The sequence below is a fragment of the Pteropus alecto genome, unplaced genomic scaffold (genome assembly GCF_000325575.1).
Source record: "Pteropus alecto unplaced genomic scaffold, ASM32557v1 scaffold95, whole genome shotgun sequence".
In the NCBI taxonomy this organism is placed as follows: domain Eukaryota; kingdom Metazoa; phylum Chordata; class Mammalia; order Chiroptera; family Pteropodidae; genus Pteropus; species Pteropus alecto.
The window spans coordinates 8,858,229-8,864,763 of record NW_006441071.1 but is presented as its reverse complement, the minus strand read 5'-3'; the positions used below and the strand labels follow the sequence as shown (position 1 = coordinate 8,864,763).

The window sequence follows — 6,535 nt, the reverse complement described above, 5'->3', positions numbered from 1 at the left end:
AAGAACAGATGTAAAGCTTGTCTGATTATTAAAATGAAGTAGTATTTTTCAAATTAGAACTTAATCATAGTTCTGGGTTCAAGGAGAAAGGCCTTGGAAAGTTTTTGAACATTTGACTGAGTAACAGTTTGGAAATTTTTATTCTAGTAAATCTTAAAATATTTTTCAAGAAAGTATCTTACAAGATTCCTAAGAAATAAAATATAAAATATCTAACCTTTTCTCTAAAGTATTCCATTGGTACTTACACGTTTAGCTATCATAAATAAGTTTTGTGTGTTATTTATTTTTCCTAATTTTTATTTTTTTAGAAATAATATGCCCATCATTTTACTTTTTTTGATCAGTTTTCTAATTAAAAAATAGGTTATGTGACTTATAATTTAGTTTCAAAAATCCCTTTTAATTTCATGGTTTCTTCAAAATCAAGACCTACTCAGAAGCAAAAACAGAAAAAACAGAATATCTGACCTGTTGTCCATTTTGACAGACAAAGCCAAACATCAAGAGTTCTTGTGTGTAATTGCACCTTTTGGCACATTTAGGGATCATATACAGTAAGTCCCAGAAACTACCAGTGCTATCAACTTTATTTTCTTCTAACAGTTGTACTATCAAATTAAGTGTCTTAGGGCACTTTTCCCTACCTTTAAAATTAACAGAAGAAAAAAGGTATATTTCTTCTTTTGGGTTCTGAAATAGCCACACATCAAACAAAATGAAAAAAAATAATAATAATAATCTACAGCCACGCTACCCTGAACAAGCCTGATCTCGTCTGATCTCGGAAGCTAAGCAGGGTCGGGCCTGGTTAGTACTTGGACGGGAGGCCACCTAGGAAGACCAGGTGCTGTAGGCATAAAATTTAAAAAAAATTAAAGGATTGCAAGCTGACAAGGTCCTTGCAATTTATGAGGTCAACCAAGGGTTGCCTTACCTAAAACAACAACAACAACAATAACAACAACAACAAAACCTAATAATAGCATAATATTTGCCATATTTCTCCACTGATAATAATTCCTTTACAGGCATTTAATTGATTCAAGAATTGAGTGATCCTGACCATAATACTGCCATCATTTCTGCAATGATGGCTTTGAGGTATGTCAAAGTGGCCCTTCTTTTACAGAAGCAAAGGCTGTACAAAGTTTGATCATTAACATTAGAGCAGTTATAATGCAATATTACAGAAAAGCTGTTAAAAAACAAACACAGGAAGTCAGAGAAACTGTGACTTTCATTTTTACGAAGTACTGTATTAGTCAATAAATGCTTATATACTTTTCAGTTGATTCCCACAGCAATACTTAGTAAAATCAAGGCAAGGAGATCTTTCCAAAATAGCAAACTTCTCTCTACCTTGCCACACGATGACTGGTCATGAGAATCGAAGAAGCTAGAAATGCCCACAGTATATACTACTTGAAGTGTACTAGGAGATAAAACCTTCCTTATAAGTACAGCAACACCGAGAAATACATCCAGCATATACAAGTCAAAGGAACGGAATCTTCATTCACCAAGATTAGTGAGATGGATGGCAAGAAAAATTAAGGCTGTACAAGAGAAGATTCTGAAGAGATACAGTGGAATTATTGACAATACTCAGGAATCATAGGAAATTAATTGTAAGAGGAAATTTTAGAGAAAAAAAAAGAGGTTTATATTTGGTGGGAAAATGGTTACAGAATCTGTTAGGCCATCTCAATTTTTGATGGACCCTGTGCTGTAGGAGTACATTTTTCAGCAAAGCTTCACTCTTTGTCATTTGACTGACTCCATATTCCCCATTCCCTTTTGAATGGATATCCCTATGGAAAATGGCATTGCTCAATAGGACTAGAGAGTTCTGTTGATCAGTGAGCTATGAAAAATAAAGTAGTGATCTAGGGCTGAAGTGTATAAGAAAAGAGACATTCAGGGAAACAAGTTAGAATAAAACGTGAATTGGGCTATGGAAAAATGAGAAATAAAAGTGGTGGTAATTGTTAAAGAACCCATATATTCTTCTTCTTTTTTATCCCTCAACATACAAGCTTTGGAAGTTGGAACTTTGGTTGCGGCCTTTAAATTGTAAGCATGCTAATCGTCAACTTTGTGGAAATTGTATTTAGCTCCAATCCATCTGCCTAGTAGCTATTGCAATTTGTTATGTCACAATTTCAAATATTTTGCCTTCAGTGTCCAAAACTAGACATAGAACGAAAGACATCTCCATGACTTTGTCTTTCCCTTAATGGCAACTTTCTGAAGCCCTCCGACTTCTGATTCCTTATGGCTAGGGTGTGAAATGTCATTCCATTTCTTCCCATTTGACTTGGCATATATTAAGGAGATAGAAAAGGGAACAACAGTTCATTGGAATGAAGCCCTGAGTAAGTTAAATGCCTGCTGAATAAATGTGCAGTATCTCTTTCCCAGGCCTAGGTAATTGCTTTTTTTATTTATCTCAAACCATTTTCATCCTCTCCCATCACCTAATAGAGTTGCTCCCCGCACACAGTGGATTTTCATCACAGAAGCTCACAGGATGCAGGCTTTGCTGATAAAAAAATAAATAAATAAAATCATGGAGTCCATATTACAGCAAGCAGAAGCTGAAGTTTTACATTTATATATTAAATTAAAATTGCTTTCTGCTCATATTATACAAAATGTAAATTGTGGCTCAGTCAGGCAGTAGACAGAAGTTGGCTGCCTTTTGAGCAGAAATGTCTGAAAGTTCTATTTCAAGGCAAACACTCTTCATGAGCCATACGGACACTTATTAATAAGTTAATATGGTGGTATTTATTCTAATCACATATAGTATCTGTCTTATGCAAGAGTGAAAGTCTAGGTAAAAGAAGAGAACATTAATATTTTTTAAATAAATATGACTGATAAATACTCCCTTTAAAGTAAATGAAAAAAAATCAAATGGAAATCAATAATTTTAAGTGAATAAAAATAAAGCCATGAAATGAAAAATGTGTTATCACTCTACACTGAACCATTATCTATGTCAAAAGATTTACTCCTTAACATTTATCAGGCCTTTATATTTGTCCCCTTAACCAGACATTCAAGGAATTGTGATCTACAGTCTGTGCAATTGTTTTAGTGAATAAAAAACCACAGGACCTAAATTATAAAAAAAAACACATTTCGGTAATGAGACATCTTTTTCATTATTAAAATGTGGATTATTTCACAATGCTCTGTAGGCTCTATAACTAAAAGATATTTACCACTAGTAGACACATATGGACAATAAATATGATAACACAAAACAGTTATGCTTTGTCTGTTTTTAGACAGCATAATGAAAATATGCCTGATTTTAGAGAGACTAACACTTCTACAGAAAATAGTACATGTGACTTCAAATTTGCTTCAGTTTTTTCTGCTCTTGGACTTGACAGATAATGACTGTTCTAGTAAACAAATACTTAGTGTAGTAATTAATCATTAGATCAAGAACAGCCCACACTCACACATTCACTTTCAGGACACCACAGTTCATTATGGCCACTCTTCCACCAACCCAATATTTGTATGCAGATGACTCAATAGCACACACAGCAGTGACTAGTAATAGTCTTGTGTCTCAGTTTTTTAATATTTAATATAGATAGACAAAAGCTCTGGATTATATAGTTTCAGGTAAAATTAAGAATTATATAACTAAAAGGTTTTTTTTTAATAGCATAACATCATTTTAACAATGCAGAAATTAAAGTCAACCACAGTGAAGTGATTTGCTCAAATCAGCAATTATTTGTCAAGCAGAAAAGGAGAAAAAAATTAGTCCAACCCATTAGTTTCACAGATAAAGAAACTGACACAGAGCAAAAACATGTGCCCAAGAACAGGTGTCAAATTTTGTGCCAACTTCAATCAACCGAGGTGGCTTTCTGGACTACTGTGCTGAGAAGAATTCTAAAGCTGAGTCAGAGCCAAATGGAGCAGTTGATCAAATAGCAATGTCTCTGAGGTTTGAGGATAGCAAAGGGCAGAAAAATAAATAAAACATGTTATACAATATCCCTTACTTAATGTCCTTATTTTGAAACCAATCACACCAAAATAACCTCATGATAATGACTGGATTCCCAAAAAGCACCCTCCACTTTTGAGGAAAGATTGGTTTTGTCATGTTTGTATAACTATTCTAGTTAATAGGTAAGCAATATTGCTCAATAGCTATAAATAAGTTGGTATTCTGATTTACTACAACAGTTCTGTGAACATAGTTAATGCTCCTGAAATCTAGTCTTATAGTGATGACAAATTTGTATTTCTGCACCTGCAGTTTCAAGGTCAAATTCTGGAATATGGTAGCATCACCAAGGTAAGACGAGGCCATTTGGGGAAAAGCTAGCTGGCTTTCTCCTTTTAACAAGCCTCTGTTTCTTCATGTGCTTCAAAGTTCCATCCAGTATATTTGCACCTAATTTTAGATAACAGTATAGAAAATCACAACTTAGAAAATAAATTGGAATATTTCACTTTAAAGAAGTGTTTCTCACAAGGTTTCTAATAATAACAAACTCCCTGATACACTTAAAATAAGTTTTGATTTGCCCAAATTGTTTAAAAATAACTCCTCAGTAGCATAGATCTACTGCATTAAATAATATTCACATGTCCATAAATGATATCCATCAGAAAAAAAACAAATAATTGGTAATGCAAAACTATTTTCTCATTCTAAGAATCATATAGCATATGGCATTTCACAAGATCTGCATTTGAAGAGTGCTGTTATTATTATTCCACTGCGGAGTCACTAAAAGCAAAACAGATGCAGAAAAAGGATTACAAAATCAGCTAGGAAAAACATCATTGTTAAGAAATTGTTTTTGAAGAAGAGCTTGAGCCAAGTTCAAGGAATTTTATTTCTTTTCTGGACAAGTGTTTAATTTTATGCAAGTGGGCATATTTGCCTTATTTGGATTAAGGACAGACACAATATAGCTTTTCACAGTTTCTTATTTATTGTTCATACATGTTTACAAGACTATAGAGATATTAAGTATATTTTACCAGTCTCTCTGGTGGTTGCTATTTCCCCTCTGTACCCCCATGCTGCTACTTTCTCTTATCTTCCTTATGCCTAGGTTGCAAGAATAGGAGTTTAAGACTATGAAAAATACATTCCCATTTCACACCCTGAAGGAAAACAGACAAAGGCATAAATTAAAACACGAGGCAGAATAAATCGATGTCACTTTGACTATCCCATTTTGGAAACATATTTGTGAAGCTTTCCTAGTACCACTAGCAATTCTAATAAATTGTTCATCCGTACCACAATGGCCTCACTTGCCAGTGATAGTCCTCAGTCAAAGCTTTCTTTCTGGCTTTTACCATCATAGCAGAAAATAGAGTTGTTAGTTTTGTTGCAATTTTCTTTAACAAACCTCTCAAAATTGGTGTACTTGTAGCATGGATCTGAAAATTGGCATTTCTTCTTCAAGAAAAATACAGTGGTGGGGAACTTAAACTAAAATTGCATAATGGATTATCAAGAAATAACTGTTAGCAAAATAGTGGAAGGTTCTTATTTTTATAATCAGACAATAATTTGAAAAATATTTATCATATTTCTTCAATGGTAAAAGGAATCTCAGTTGATGTTTTGCTAGTCTATGGTACCATACATAAAGAATTAATGTTAGCTTATGATCACTTTTGAATTACAAAATTGTAAATATATGTAATTGGGGGAAGGTGATAGAAGAGAGGAGAGGTAAAGAGAGAGAATGGAATTTTGCTAAGAAATTCTACCTACCATTCCAATCACGTGAATGCATTGGGAGAAATAAATTTTATATTACCCCAGTAAGACTCGTTCCAATGAGACTCTCATGGTATGAGACTAATTAAGCTTGAAATAGTAATTTCTTATTCTTACAACTCATGGAAAGAATGTTGAAATGGTTTTTCAATTGTAGATGGTCCCTGACTGACAATAGTTCGAATTACGATTTTTTTTTTTTTTTTTACTTTACAGTGGTGTAAAAGCAATACACATTCATTAGAAACCATATTTTAAATTTTGAATTTTGATCTTTTCCCAGGCTAGAGATATGTAGCGCAATACTCTCTTGTGATGTTGGGCAGTGGCAGCGAGCCACAGCTCCCAGTCAACAATGTGATCATGAAGGTAAACAACAAATGCTCTGCACGGCATTCTATGTGTTAGGTGATTTTGTTCAACTGTAGGCTAATGTAAGTGTTCTGTATTTAAGATAGGTTAGGCTAAGCTATAACGTTTGGTAGGTTAGGTATATTAAATACATTTTTGACCTGATATTTTCAATTTACGATGGTTTTAGTTGACGTAATCCCATTGAAAATGGAGGAGCAGCTGTACTGATATATGATATTTTGTGTGAATTAACATCATTGTCATATTTTTTTTTAAATGACAAGATGTTAAAGTCATATAGAAAAATTCTAAATAAAATGGAATAAAGGAATTTATACAATTACTTACAAAGACTAAGTTTATAATAATCTGGAAGAACCGATGAGTTGGAATTTT

The 6,535-nt window shown here is 33.3% G+C and overlaps 1 pseudogene; it reads left to right on the top strand.

Moving 5' to 3' along the window:
* Window positions 1-740: 740 nt before the first annotated feature.
* LOC112485027 lies at window positions 741-859 on the top strand (annotated as a pseudogene).
* The last annotated feature ends 5,676 nt before the right edge of the window (window positions 860-6,535 follow it).